Source organism: Triticum aestivum, chromosome 2A (assembly GCF_018294505.1).
Source record: "Triticum aestivum cultivar Chinese Spring chromosome 2A, IWGSC CS RefSeq v2.1, whole genome shotgun sequence".
In the NCBI taxonomy this organism is placed as follows: Eukaryota; Viridiplantae; Streptophyta; class Magnoliopsida; order Poales; family Poaceae; genus Triticum; species Triticum aestivum.
In genome coordinates, this window is record NC_057797.1 from 752,862,482 (window position 1) to 752,878,619 (window position 16,138).

The 16,138-nt window shown below is 40.1% G+C and overlaps 1 pseudogene; it reads right to left on the reverse strand.

Moving 5' to 3' along the window:
• LOC123191991 (putative serine/threonine-protein kinase receptor) overlaps positions 1-10,491 on the reverse strand; it is a 12,232-nt pseudogene extending 1,741 nt beyond the window's left edge.
• Positions 10,492-16,138: the final 5,647 nt, after the last annotated feature.

Genomic DNA, 16,138 nt, shown 5'->3' on the forward strand with positions numbered 1-16,138 from the left:
GAGGGATTGGTCGTAGGAGTGCATGCGTTTGCGTGCGAAATAACCCAAACACGACAATCTAGTACATAATATATGTACGGTCCTGTTTGAAACACAAGAATTCAAAATTTTACTTTTCGTGAGAACTTGAGAATTTTTTTGTTCTAGTAATCAAGGAGCACCAAATGTGTAGATGTTCAGACTCTTGTTCTTCATGTATTCGGAGATGAGTATCCGCTCCTTGCCTTCGTTACAGTAAGTGATCAGGAGACAAACATGACTGCCATGCCGGAGCCCAACCATCACTTCCACTTCTCTCGCGAAATCATTCTTGCCTTTTGTTGTGAGTGCTGACTATTTAAGCCTCTTGACAGCAATAGTTCTTCCTTCGGGAAGCTGCCCCTGGTGATTTTAGAACTTGAGATGTCAGAAATTAAATTTGCCAATGGATGCTTTTCTTTATGTCAATGTCTTAACCATTGTTTTCTTTTCCGTGAAGGATAACGCGTGCGCGCCCACACCAACGAACCTTGTAAACATTACCAAATCCACCCTGCCCGATCATATTACTTTTAGAGAAATTTCCAGTGAGGTCCTTTATGATTGCTAGACTAACTGAAGGTACCGCCATGGTAAGATATTTGAGGAATAACACCTACAAAACAAGCTTGCATAGTTTACAACATTGCATTTACCATGTATTCCCATTGTTCCTTGATGCAAATAACAACAAGATTGAGCTATCAGAGCATAATTTACCTATAATTCTGTGTTTCCTTCTCCACCAAATAATAAAGACAAACAGAAGAATAGTAACCACAAAAGGTAGAGTTCTGGCAACTAGTAGTGTAGGAAACCTTTTATTGCCATCTGCTTTTGGAGAGAAAAGATCAATTAGAATCATTTAATTTTTTGAGTACATTATCACAATTTATGTCATCTAATCCTTGTTCCCCGTCCAGAAAAACCCTTAAGAAATTCAGCTTTTCCACTGAATAATTTTCCCTCCGTAAAAAGCACCATAAAAGTAAGTGTAACTTCTAATTTGAAATTCTGAAATTTTACCCACAATAAAAGGATTAAGATTGAAGTTGATTTTTTCTGCAAAATAGGAGTGTAGTTGATTTTTTGGGGGAAAATGTATAGTCTCCCCGGATGTCTACTCTGGAATGGATAATCTGTACATATCGAATAATTCTGATTTTGACAACCTCAGGTAGAGATTCTACCCTATGTCGATGAGACACAGATCAACAATAGCATCCGTCCACATGACACACCATGTACCATCGGCGCCTTCCCGAATATCAGGTGCGTCAGTCTACACACAAAATTTTGACATTCTTGTTGGTTGAATATTCTCCTCTGTAGTGATTCAAGAATGACGTCTTCCTTGCAAAATTAGTTGTGGTTCTCATGTTTTTTATGCAAATTGTGGTTATTAAAGCCTATATCATTTTGATCAATCACAGTGAAAAAAATAGTGGTTGAAGAGGCAGAATGCCCGCTCTGCTCAGCATTGGAAATTAGAGGTTCTCCTGTGTCAAAGAAGCTACATGATAGCAGTCATCAATTTTACCTTAAAACGGATTAGAATGACTTGTGTTGTTGTACCCTAGAGCTTTTTTCCACATAAAAAGTTATCCCAAAATGGGATAACTTGCTACTTTCACTGACTGGCTTGACCCATCTGTCACATTTATCTTCTACCTCTAGTCTCGTGCGGACCGCCCACTGATTTTTCTGTATTCATGCTCACTTGCATAGCAAACTTAAGCTTGTTTCCGTGGTTCTTTTTTCTACTCGTGCTAGTAACTCTTTTTTTCTCTTTTGATTTTCCATTTCCATAATTTCTATTATGATTTTATATCCATTTTGTTTCTTTTTAATTTACAATTTCCTTAGGCATTTTTTTACTTATTTATTTTCTTTCTTTATTTTTTTATTTTTTATTTTCTCTATTTTATTATCAGATTTCTTTTTAAAACATTATGTATCTACTTTGATGTATATTGTTGAATATTCAGTGAGAATTTTACAATAGAGGGTCAATCCTCTTAAATATATGTTGAACATTTTTTCAAAATCAGTGAACATCTTTCAAACGTGTGAATGTTATTTTTTCTAAAAATCAAGAAAACTAATTCAAATTCACAAATATTTTTTGACTTTGCGAACATGTTTCGAGTTTGTGGATATTTGTTAAACTTTGCAAAAGATTTTCAAATTCATGAACAATATATAAATTTGCAAGAATTTGAGTTCACGAACATTTTTTCCCACTTTTGAGTTTGTCATATTTTTTCAAATTCATGAACAGTTTTTAATATTCAAAATATATTTGGAGTTCATGATTTTGTTTTTCAAATGCAAGAAACCTTTACAAATTTGCAAACATTTTTTGAGTTCGTGAATATTTTTCCAAACTCCTGAAGATTTTTCAAAGAAAGAAGGGGAGCCTTGGCGCAGTGGTAAAGCTGCTGCCTTGTGACCATGAGGTCATGGGTTCAAGTCCTGGAAACAGCCTCTTACAGAAATGTAGGGAAAGGCTGCGTACTATAGACCATAAGTGGTCGGACCCTTCCCTGGACCCTGCGCAAGCGGGAGCTACATGCACCAGGTTGCCCTTTCCTGAAGATTTTTCAAATTTGAGAATATTTTTTGTTTCTGAATTTGTTTCCAGATTTGCGAACATTTTTTAAGTTCATGGACATTTTTCCAAACTCCTGAACCTTTTTCATATTTAAGAACATTTTTAATTTCCAAATAATTTTTCTGATTTGCGAACATGTTTCAATATCATGCACATTTTTTCAATTCGTAAAAAATAGCTTGACTATTTTTCATGCTGGCTGGCCCATCAAAAGAGGGACTTGCTAGACGTAATCCCAAGATCGTCGCTTTCCCGTGCACCAAACAGCTCCATGGTTCGATTTAGACCAGGATTGATAAGGTCAGAGTGCCAACGACCTAGACTGGAGTTGGAGGTTTGATTTAGTTAAGCTCTACATGTTTAAAGTTTAAAACTAGTGGCTGGGGCGCGCCCTTGGCGCGCCTCCTGAGGCGTGAGTGTGCGTACCAATCCAGCTGTTCGAGTTGAGAACGTGTTTGTACACTACTAATGAACGCCAAGCATTAAAAAAGAATGCAAGTAGGAAAAGCATTTCGGGCTCATTCGCCAGGCCCCAAAATGCAGTTCAAGACAAAATACATTAACATCTATAAGAAAATAAATCTTCCTTATGCATGTCTCTTACGCAAATCTTACAGGATTCCTAGAAACACTGCTGAATACTACTTGCACAACGCCAGTAATCATTTGGGATTCCCTTAGTACATTGAAATCAGTAGCAATCCAAACGATTCACGCACAGAATGAAGCTCTGCTGGTGTGTGCCAATTCGGCATTGCTGTGGGACGCCATGTGCACTCACTGGCCGTTACCATATAGGAGAGATATCTTATGTACAGGAAGGGATGGATCTTTGACCTCCTAGCAAACGTACATGAGCAACTTAGAAGCAGAATCATCATGGTATTGTGGTGCAGCTGGCACCTCCGCAATGAATTAGAGCACGGTAAATCTATTCCTCCCTTGGAGGTTTCGTGCTCCTTCTTGGTCAGCTACTACAATTCCTACAGCTAGATTTCCCTGTCAGTGGAAGAAATCATCAAGGGTAAAGCCCCGTTAATGTTGAACCCACCGGGGACTCAAGAGCAACCGCAGCCTAATACAATACCAAAGCGGTGGCCAAGACCTCCTGCGGGCGTATTAGCATTATCAGTGGATGGGTCTTATAATGGCTCAGATGGTTCGGCGGGTTCCGGCATGATATTGAGAGATGATAAAGGTGGGGTGATCTTCGCTGCGTATCGTAAAATTTTCAATTGTAACGAAGCCCTTGAGGCCGAACTACAAGCTATGGCAGAGGGACTCAAGTTGGCGGCCGAGCACTCTTCGGCTAATATTCTTTTGCAGTCGGATTGCTCCTTAGCACTCAAGGCACTGTCGGATGACTCCTTGGATAGGTCCATGCATGGTCATCTGGTTAGAACTGTTAAGGGGTACTTGAAGGATAGGGTTGTTATTCCAGTTAAATTCATAGAGAGCAAAACAGGGTTGCAGATTCGTCAGCGAATTATGATAGATGTGGGAATAGCACATCATGTTGGCTGAGATGCTCTCTACCGTGTGTCAGCGTGCTTATCGCTGAGGATTGTAAACCTGTAACTTTGGAGTAATAAACCCTATGTATCTGCGCAAAAAAAAAAGAATGAAGCATCAGCCCAAACATTTAATCTCCAGCAACTGCATCACAAAAGATGTATTCTTTCCAAATAAGAAAAGGCGGGCACACGATTGATTCGGCCCACCGGACACTGATGACAAGGCTAGCAGCACGGGCATGTGAACAACCTGCAATAGCAAGAACCGAGACGTTAGCAGATCGCCCAGGGCACCTCTGGTGGCGACGGCGCGCTCAGCCTAGCCTCCTCCCATTGATGGCGCGACGGCTCTCTTCTCCGAGCGGAGCAGCGGCAGCATTCTCTTCTGAAGAAGATTAAGACATTGAGGAGGACTGGGATATGACTCATAGGAGCAAGCGATAAAAAAGAGATTAGGATGAGAAGGTCACCTTCAGTCCCTTGATCCATCTGCTACTTGAGGCCCAACGAGACCAGCGTACCCTTGATCCACCTACTACTTGGGTAAGCGTATCTTCCAAATTAGGTCTAAAACATCTTGAGAAAATTTAGATGGGATGCAATACCTCATCCTTTTGAGCTTCTCAGCCGTTGCTCCGACCATGTGTACAGCTAGAGAAGGCAAGCATGTCCATCTCATTTCACAAATGGAGAACCACAAAGGGTCCATTCTGACAAAGAATTTGAACCACACGCCTGCCCAACTCTTCAAGAGGTAAATCTCAACCCATCAAAATTTACACGGTACCTCTATTTCTGAATCTTCATGGGTAGGCCATTATTTGCAAGTCAAGCATTTGTTTTATTCAAATAAAAGACCTTGTACTTATTTATCATTGGTAAAATCTGTTTTCCCAATTACTACCTATACAATCTTTACCTGGGCATGCATATGATTTAGATACATCATGAGAAATGGAGAGATGGAAAGAAACCTGAATATTGTAATAGGATATATTGGACGAACTGCACGGAGGCACGGAGCGAAGATATCCCTGTTCAACTATCCTTTTCAGCCTTGGAATCATCTCTTTCAGTATGCAGACCTCATCTCTCAATGATGCTATGGAGTAGTCCACATCAAATATATCTCGGAACTCACTTTAGGCAAAGCAATAGAAAATGATAAGATAAAGGAAGTCCTTAAGTGAATTGTTAAGAATTGCAGTCACTGCAGAAAGAAATACTGACCTAGGATCAGCCCAAAATGAAGTTTTATCCAACTCCGGCACAATGCATGTGACATTCAAGTATCTTGCAACTGTCACCATATCGCATATCTGATTTAACAGTGCAACGTGTACGTTCAGTTTTAGTATTTCAACAGCAGCAATGGCTCAAAAATGTAGAGAACACAATAGATGCATCGAGATTGTCACAAGCTGTACTTACAAAGGCACACATCTGGTTGAGACCACCATTGCAGGAAACCATCAGATAGCCATTGTTCGGTTTCCTGAATATAGAACCAATAAGGTCAAATGGCGGAAGAGACTACAGCATGCTTAAAATTAGTGTCCAGCCACACATGAGATACATACTGTTTAATCCAACCATTGATATGAATTGTTCTCGTCAAATACGAAATTCTTGGACCAGATTGATCCGACATGAACTGATCAATCCAAAAGGAGGCGATAAACCAACGAAAATATCATAGGGAAGGCAACAAACGCAAAGGGGAAAACATCAATGGAAGGCCAAATATTTAGTAGTATATTCTATAAATGCTAGCAATCATCTTTTTTCACCTTTCGTGCATCTCATCTCATTGTGCTCAACACAGTTTAACAGTAAAGTGCAACTTATAGGGTCATGACTGAACTACAAGAAAGTTGAATTATTGACTATGTTCATATTTGAACATTTCAGTTTACATCCAAAGAGCAAGCAACATTGAGCACCCCTTTCACAGGCTTAGCACTGAAAGTATCTCAATAGGTCACATGAAAATGAAAATTCATCTAATTCACGACACTTAAATGCTTAGCTAGATGTGTCAGGTGGCAACTTCCACAGAGGTTTGAAAAATAAGCTGAACATCGGACGATGTGAAGCTATGACCAATGACACCGACTAATGAATAACCATCCAAGAAAGTGAAGACAAAAAATATGCAAAGTGGTCCATAGAACACTACCATGTCATGTTACGTGCCAAAAATGGAACCACAAGTTGCCACCAAGAATGTTGTCTCTGCTGTGCACTGCCTTTGCTTGTCATGAATAAAACATTAAGGGGCATTTACCACATTGAGTAACCCAAAGTATGCAGTTGTACCTAACGGTAGATAACAATCAAACCATCAGCCTGACCGTGCACCAAAATAAGATTAGTGATCTCATGTGATCGGCAGGACTCGACGATTCTGATATTATCTATCGGGAAGAAAAGATGGATCAATAAGAAATAATAGCTAAAATTCACGAATGATAAGAGAGAAAATTTACAGTCAAAGCAAACACTATTTAACCTGTTTATTCTTTAATAATCAATCAAATCTTATGTGAATGAGCATATGATACCTGCGAACCATGGTTCATCCTCTGTTAGTTTGGAAATACAACTTTCAGCTCCCAGCAAATGAAAAGATTGACCAGTCAGCTAGCACAGGATCCACCATTTTAACTTGTCAAAACATCTTCCAATTCACCTAAAGGATGAGGGTATGTAAATAAATCAGATAAGGACCTAAAGGGTCATATCATGACATGAAATAATTCATGTGCACATATACTTTCAAGTTGCAAAGATATCATTTGCTAAGTGAATTCCTCATCAAAGCACATGAAGTATGACCATCAACAACTTAAAAAATATCAGAATGAAAACATATGACAAATCTTAATTATTGTTGTAGGGCAACTAATGCAACACAGCAGCAGCAGAACAAAACCACAGTCCAAAGGGGAGCTTTATGGAAAATACTGATTCATAAATTACAGGATAAACCATGCAAAATACCGAAGCCGGTCTATATTAGAAAAAAGATATAAAACCTGACCCCCTTTGGAATCTACAATGTATATAATTCAAACTTTATAGAGAAAGGCTTGTTGCATAACTGTTGTGTGCATTAATGTCTAAGAATACTTGAACTGGATGCATTGTTTTCAGACTGCAAATATCGCAACTGTGTTTTCATAAGAAAACAAATCAAATATAGAGACAATGATATAAGTAGTTGAAAGTTGGAACTTTCAAAGAATAATACTGAGTTCTATAGTCTAATTAAACATCTAGGCCTCACAAGTTAGGCATGAACTCTAATCTTTTAGGTTAACAGTGGAGAAAGCTTAGTATAAAGCAATGGATGCATGATTTACTCCTCATGCATTATTATTTGATTGATTTTCAGAAAAACAATCACAAAGATAAAATGGAAATCCAATCCAGACGAAATTGATCACTTGCAGCAGGTAGATCACTTGAAAGATCTCGTCGCATTAGTTTGCTCATCGTCCAAGCACCTGAAACAACAAGATGCATTGGGAATTGGCGCTTTGTAAGGGAACTACCCCAGCTTCACTGATTTGATTAGCAATTCACTCGAGGGAACACCTAGCTGATCCATATTGTTATTTGTAGGGACCGGTAGAAGTGAAAAACTGTAAGCACATTTTAGGAGCTGATGTCTGAAGTCTGAACCCTGAATATGTAACCGATCCCCAATGACACAAAATCTCAGATTTTTCTTTGCACCAATCCCCTCTGCTCCCCATACTGTGCTCCACATCTCCTTCGGCTCCTCTCAGCGTCATGCTTGCGCGACTCCTGCTCGACTGCGGGGCATGGAGATGGCCGTCTGCGGCGCCGGTGCGCGACGAGGACAAGCGGCAGTGGCATGCCGTGGCTATGCCGGGTTGGCCTGGACACATAGGAGCGCATTCGCTTGAGAAAATCTGTAAACAAAACTGGAGAAAGGGAGGGGAGTTTACCTTGCCGTGCCGCCGTCCTCGTCGGCGGTGCCTTTCCCCTCAAAGACCCCAACACCATCATCCCCGCCGACCCATCTCCATACGGCGACGGCAACTCCAGCTGCCCCGAGACCTCAGTCACCGGCGTGAGTGGCTCGCCGGCACCAGATCCTCCACCCAATGACCTTGTGGCGGCTCAGGCATAGCGGCCGGCCCATGCTACTTTTTCAGAGAAGTAGAGAGGCGGTCAAGGAGGAGGGCTGGAGCTTGGCTAGGAGAGAGGAACGGGGAGGAGAAGCAGCGGAGGCAGCGGCGGTGGCGAAAGGATGCGGGAGAGCTAAAGAGGCAGAGGTGGGATTTGCTTAGCAAAGAAGGAAAAGCAGTATGGGGGAGGTGTTATGTGGACACCGCATGATTTAGCGCAACTCGAAGCATGCTGACAGCGCCCAGGATGAGACAGAAGCAGGTCCCGCCTCCACCCACCTCGCGTGCCCACCACGCGACGCAAGCCAACCCAGCGCCTCGCAGCATGTGACGCGAACCAATCAGCGCCTTCCTCCGGCGACGCTTCCGATTGGGCGGCCGCAAATATCTCTCGATTTACCTGACAAGTAGCGGTGAGGACGTGGCTATCGCAAGGTATCACCCTTGATGCACACCTTATTGTTTTGGATGGACTTTTTGCTTTATCTTTTAGTGTATATTTCTCATAATAGATCTGAGATGTTGGTGAACAACAACTGGGAGCTCTTATGAGATTTCCATGATATAAATGTGATTCACATGTTAACTTTATCTCATTATCCCATGTCACAGAGGTAGGATTGGTCGTGGATGTAGATCCATAATTGTGCTCGTATCTGAGATAAAACAAATAAATTACCAATATTTTAGATGTCACTATTAAAAACGATCATTTCTCCCATTACAGTTTCAGTGAAGTTTTTAATATCTCATGTAGTGTCGGCACAACAGGTTCAAACCGGAATGTATCTTGATTAAATGCAAGACCTTAGAGAGTGAGCGCTATTATGAGGGGACACGGTTCTTTTGCAGTGCAGAAGTGTCGATGGTGCTGACTTGCGATAAATGATGGTTAAAATAAATAGGATTTGTACTAAACTTTGTTACTTCCTTAGATTTAATATTTTTACTTAATTAAAATGTTAGATAGTATATTTTTAGTACAAATAGGATTTGTACTAAACTTTGTTACTTCCTTAGATTTAATATTTTTACTTAATTAAAATGTTAAGTAGTATATTTTTAATACATAGATAACCTAGTTAATCTCATAAAAATATGTATGCATCTACATCATAATGTTCTTTATATAGTATGTAGTGTTTGTTATTGAAATATATGCTTCAAGTGTGCGAAATTTAAATTATATTTGTAACAAAAGCTTCATGCATTTTCTTCTTTTGTGACATTCCTTTGAAGGATCTTATTGGATCTCTTCAATGTGTGGAGGTGAAACATAAGAAAATATAATGCTTCCAGCGATTAATATTTGTCAGATGTGCAAGTTGTGTGTGTGTGTGTGTGTGTGTGTGTGTGTGTGTTCTACCCCCGCACATATGTATACATATTCTTTGATATCTTGACATAGATGTCTAAAGTGTATGTCCTAGTGAATATCTTCCGGATTCTAGCCTATGGTTGCATTAGCAAATAGGAATGTTTAAAAATGGTAGAGATTTTTTTTGAACCCACATATTGCATTGATTAACAGAATCGTACAAGTACAACCTTGCATTGAAATTCTGAAGAAAGTGCAGCTAGTACTGCACTAAGGCAAGAACCATTTCTTAAACCTAAACATGTGAACCTCGAAGGAGAATTTTGAGTTTTGATTGCTAATTTAGCTTGGTGATTTGCTCGAAAGTTGTAGCTCCTATTGATGTGATAAATTCTTGTAGCATCAAAGGCTGAGGAAGCTGTTATGCATGCAAGTTGTGGCCTTATAGTGCAATGACCCGGAGCAAGAATGGGCTTGCTGGCCGCTATAGCTTTCGCCAGAATCGCGCTCTCCGTCAGAAATGTTCCCTACTGAATCTGAAGTCGTCGGTGGAGAGACAGCCGAGATGCACAGCTGAGAACACCGCAGATTGCCTGCAAACTGTATAAATATACCTATACCTGCTACAGTCAGCTGATCTTGAAATCCTGGAATCCATGTTGCATCTATATAGACAATAGGACCTGAAATACATGAGATGTCCGTGATTGTTTCCCCGGGAGATGGTGTCGATTGCATTGTCAATTGACCCTGTTTCTGCAAAAGGGTCTCCATAGGCGCATCATTAGTAGTTTCATGCAAGATGATTACTTTGTATTCTAGAGACTGAGCTGCAACCTCCAAATTAGTTCCTTGCATGATCGCCATTGCCGCTGCAAATACCTGAGAAGGAGACCTAGTAGCCCCGCCAAAGCGATTATATATCATTTCTAGATTTCCGAATACACCATAGGAAGGTATACAGTGAGACAACATTTAGTTGTGGGTGATTGGACGTGAGGAGGGCTTGGATCATTTGCGAAACCGAACTGTTATGTTGGGCAATAAAATCAGTTTTAGTAAACCATGGAAAACCATACCAAGCTGCTTTTGCAAAAGGACATAAGAAAAAAAAAGATGCATTTCATTTTCAGTATTTCCACGGGTTGTACAGTTTTCACTAATAAACTTAGAGAGTGTATCTGCCCTTTTACCTGTAGTAAGTGCTTTTCTAAGAAGTCTCCAAGTGAAGGTTTGGGCTCTTGGATCCATATTCTTCTCTTTCCATACATGGTTGTGCAATTATATAATTTGCAGTGCCACCGCTTTTGGTCTTTGTCTTGAAAGAAGCTGAAGATTGGCGAAGCTATGTTTATATGCACTTTTAGATTATCATAGATATTTTCCCAGCCTTCAAACCAAGGGGTTCTCCATAGTGAAATGAGAAGACGCCTCATCTTCAAAATTGCAGTCCAGAAAGTAGACTTCAGTGTATTAGCCTTTACTCTACAAATAGTTGTGTCATGATGATACTTAGCCTTCAGTAATTGCGCCAACGGGCTTTCTGGTTCCTTTACAAGTCTCCATGCCGTCGAGAGAATGAGCCCTTGATTGATCGCCTGCAAATTCCTAATGCCCAAGTGTAACACCCCAAAAATTAGATTTAATTTTTATTTTTGTGATGTTACTGACTTCTGAATCTCTTCCAAAGTCTTTTTCTAATGATTTTTGTAATTAAAGTTCACCTCACCGTAGCTATAGCTGGATCACATCACAGGCAAGACCAAACTAGATCAAATTCCAGTCAACTGCAAGTTGAAACCCTAGCTCTGACTGCCACAAAGGAAACCGACTTCCTTTGTTGAGCTAGATCACACCAATATTTGAAGAGGCTCTCCACTCCATCTGGATCCAAGGAATGACCAAATATTGCTAAGATCAATGCAATATTCTTCTCACAGAAATAATTTAAGTTTTTGCCACTTGGGGAAATAAATCCGGAAAATACTTAGGCACATCCAAAATTGATGACATTAATTAGATATGATCTCTAGGCCTATTTTAAGCTCTTTTAAAAATATTGGATCAATTAGGGAAAGGGAAGTTCTTGTATTAATTGCTAAAACCAATATTGAATCAATTGTTTTGATGGAACTATGGATTGTATCGGGGGGTATAAGCCATGGAGAAGTTAGAATACAGTAGGTATAATGCAAAATAAAATATGAATGGGTTTGCAACAGTACTTAAAGTAGTGATCTGTTCTCTTATACTAACGGATCTCAGGAAGGTTTTGTTAAGTTTTGCATGATTGAAGTTTTCAAGTTTTGGGTGAAGGAATAAGGAGTGGAAAAAGCCTAAGCTTGGGGATGCCCGAGGCACCCCAAGGTAATATTCAAGAACTCCCAAGCAACTAAGCTTGGGCATCCCCTCTTTCTTCTAACGACCATTGGTAACTTTACTTGGAGCTATATTTTTCTTCGTCATATGATATGAGTTTTGCTTGGAGCGTTGTATATTATATGAGTCTTTGCTTTGTTTGCTTTTTCGTTTGTCACAATCATCTTTGCTGGACACACCTATTTGAGAGAGACACACATTTATCATGATTTGTTAGAATGCTCTATGTGCTTCTCTTAAATCTTTTGAGCTGGCAGTTGCTTTAGTGCTTCACTTAAATCTTTTTGAGCTCGGTGGTGATTATATTTTGAAGAAATACATGCACTCTCATGCTTCATTTATATTATTTTGAGAGTTGATAAGATTATATTTTAAAGAAATATTTGCACTCTCATGCTTCACTTATATTATTTTGAGATTTCATAAGATTATATCTTAAAGAAATATTTGCACTCTCATGCTTCACTTATATATTTTTGAGAGTTGATAATAGTAATGGTAATTTGCACAAGACATGAATTTGGTCCCAAAGTGATGAATATTCAAGAGGGATATAGTAAAAACTTTCATGAAAGATTATTGGATATAGTAAGTTTGATTCCTTGCAATAGTTTTGCGATATGAAGATGATAATATGTGAGTCATGTTAGTGAGTAATTATGGTTTAGTAAGAATATTGGTGTTAAGGTTTGTGATTCCCTATGCAAGCACGCAAAGTCAATAGTTATGCAACGAAGTTATATCCTACTCATGGTGCATTATTCATTGTTAGTTATGTTCAATGCATGTTTATGACCGTTTTTATTTTTTGGTTGGTTGCTTCTCAATCTATTTGCTAGCCTTCATTTGTACTAAGCGGGAATGTTGTTTGTGCATCCAATTCCTTAAACTCAAAGTTGTGCCAAATAAGTCCATCATACCTACCTATATGCGGTATTTCCATGCCGTTCCAAGTAAATTTGCATGTGTCAACTCTAATTTTTCAAAATAATTTTTCCGTTTTGTGTGCCCATACCGCTCATGAAGTGGCAGGGGGTGGCCAATATTTTCCATGATAGGTGGGTTATTCACATGATGAGTGTTTATTCATTTGTCATTGCACGAGACTGTGACAGGTAATAGGGATGCCAAATCCCAAAATGGAAAAAATAATATGATGATAATAATAAATTCCTTGAAAAGTATTGGTATGGAAGGCACATGTGGATAAGGCTAGCAATGGATTGTGAAAGAATGGTGGAAAGGAAATAAACTTTAATTTATGTTTGGGAACCGCCTATAATGTGTCGAGCATGGAAGATATTTGGAAATTCCAGTCATTTTCGTTGAGAGGAAAAACATGCCTCTCAAAATATTTGATCTATCAATTTAAGCCTTGAGCTCTAGCACCTCTGCAAATCTCTGCTTCCCTCAGTGAAGGGCCTATCTATTTACTTTTATGCAATTTTTACTTTTATTTCGAGTCTCCATCTTCTCTTACAATGCACCAACTAGGGAACACTATTGTCATACTTGTGTATTGGGTGTAGCTAATGTTGAGTGTGTTTCATGAATGGATCAATGATTGAGCATAATGGGCTAGGGATAACTTTCTTTAGCGTTGATATTTTGAAAGACATGGTTGCTTGTTAGTATGCTTGAGTATTGATGTCTTCATGTCAAATTATAGACTATTATTTTGAATCATTCAAGTCCAACTGTCCATGCAACAAAATAAAAGATTATATGATGAATATGATAGGTAGCCTTTCACATCACAAATTTTGTTTTCATCATTTACCTACTCGAGGACGAGCAGGAATTAAGATTGGGGATGCTTGATACGTCTCCAACGTATCTATAATTTTTTATTGTTTCATGCTATTATAGTATCAATCTTGGATGTTTTATATAGATTTATAAGCAATTATATATCATTTTTAGGAGTAACCTATTAACTTAGTGCCCATTGCCAGTTGTTGTTTTTTGCTTGTGTTTGGTTTTGCAGAATATCAGTATCAAACGAAGTCCAAATGCCACGAAATTTCTGGAGATGTTTTCTGGACATATGCTTCGGGAGGGGACAATAAGATGGAGCAGTGGCTCATGAGGCACTAGGGTGCGCCGAGGGGTAGGGCGCACCCTGGTGGCTCGTGGGCCCCACATGACTCCATTTGACCTAACTCCGTCTCTGTAAATTCTCTAAAATCAGGAGACCAACAGAGGAGTCCATGAAATACTTTTTCCGCTACCGCAAGCCTCTGTTCTCGCGAGATCCCATCTAGGGACCTTTTCCGGCACTCTGCGGGGGGGGGGGGGGATCGATCACGGAGGGGCTCTACATCAACCTTGTTGCCCTTCCGATGATGCGTGAGTAGTTTACCACAGACCTACGGGTGCAAAGTTAGTAGCTAGATGGCTTCTTCTCTCTATTTGATCGTCAATACAATGTTATCCTTGATATTTGTGGAGTTCTATCTGATGTAATGACTTTTCACAGTGTGTTTGTTGGGATTTGATGAATTGTGAGTTTATGATCCAATTATCCATGAATATTGGGTTTTCTCTGAACTCCTTTACGCATGATTGTTATAGCTTCATATTTCTCTCCGATGTATTGATTTGGTTTGGCCAACTAGATTGATTTATCTTGCAATGAGAGAGGTGCTTTGTAATGGATACGATCTTGCGGTGCTCAATCCCAGTGACAGAAAGGGGCATGAAATGTATGTACCATTGCTATTAAGGATAAAAAGATGGGGTTTATTCATGCGTGAGTTTACTTTGTCTACATCATGTTATCTTGCTTAAGGCGTTACTTCGTTCTTTATTATGAACTTAATATTCTATATGCATGTTGGATAACGGTCGACGTGTGGAGTAATAATAGTGGATGCAGAATCATTTCAGTCTACTTATCTCGGACATGATGCCTATATACATGATCATTGCCTTGGGTATCGTCATGATTATTTGTTTTTCTATAAATTACCCAACAGTAATTTGTTTACCCATCGTATGCTATTTTCAAAAAGAAGCCTCTAGTGAAAAATATGTCCCCCAGGTCTACTTCTATCATATATTTAAAAAACCTAAAAATACCTCGCTGCAATTTTATCTTATTTATCTTATTTTGTATTTTTGTTCGATCTATCTATCTATCACCATACAATTTAATCTTGCAATTAATCGCCAAGGGATTAACAACCCCTTGTTCGCATTGGGTGCAAGGATTTATCATTTTATGTGCAAGTACTACTAACAAGGTGTTGCTTGATTCTTCTACTGGATTGATAACCTTGGTTTCATAACTGAGGGAAATACTTATATCTCCTGTACTACATCATCCCCTCCTATTCGAGGAAAAACCCAACACAGCTCACAAGTAGCAGGGCGCTTCGCCTTTTACTGACTTATAAAGAGCAGAAGGGGACGAACCAAAACTCCTACGATCTCCTTCCGCTCCAGCGCCCAAACCTCCCAAGCCTTCACACCCCCAATCCCATTCTCAAGCCTAAAGCTTTCCTCAAGCTCCCGCGTCTGTACCAATGGTCGATGCCAATCTGAAGGGGAGGTGGGTAGCCTCCAAGGTCACTGATGCCACCATCGCCGAGCTCCGCGCGGCGGGATACATCCCCACCGATGCCGCCTACAGGGCCCCAGAGCCCGGCCAACGCGGCCCCACTCCCAACGCTGGGGACCAGGTGTTCTTCATCCCCCACCTTGTCCGAGGTCTAGGGTTCCCCTTATCCGAGAGCAGGAGAAGAAGAGAGAGGGTCTTCGGATGCACATGGGTTAGAGGCTTCCGGAGGCCCTCCTCGTTAATGGGCCGTCAGTTTGGCCCATGGACTAGGCGAGCTAGGCCGGGACCCCCTAGTCCAGGACACCGTCACCAGGGTAGGAATATTATTCTCCCAACCCTATCTCCATTCTGTTTATGTGATTTTCACTAGCGGTGGGCGTGTGGAGCCATGTATTCGGCGGGTTTTCCAGTATCAGATTGGACTGCGTATTTGGTGGATCCATTTGGATTCATCTGACTTTCGTGGTTTTCAGAGTTTCTACGAGCCCTTATCGGCAGGTTTTTTCTCCGAGGTGGCGTCTCTTGGTCCGGCCGCTCCTTCTACATGGTTCTGACTTCCAAAAAGTTTGCTTC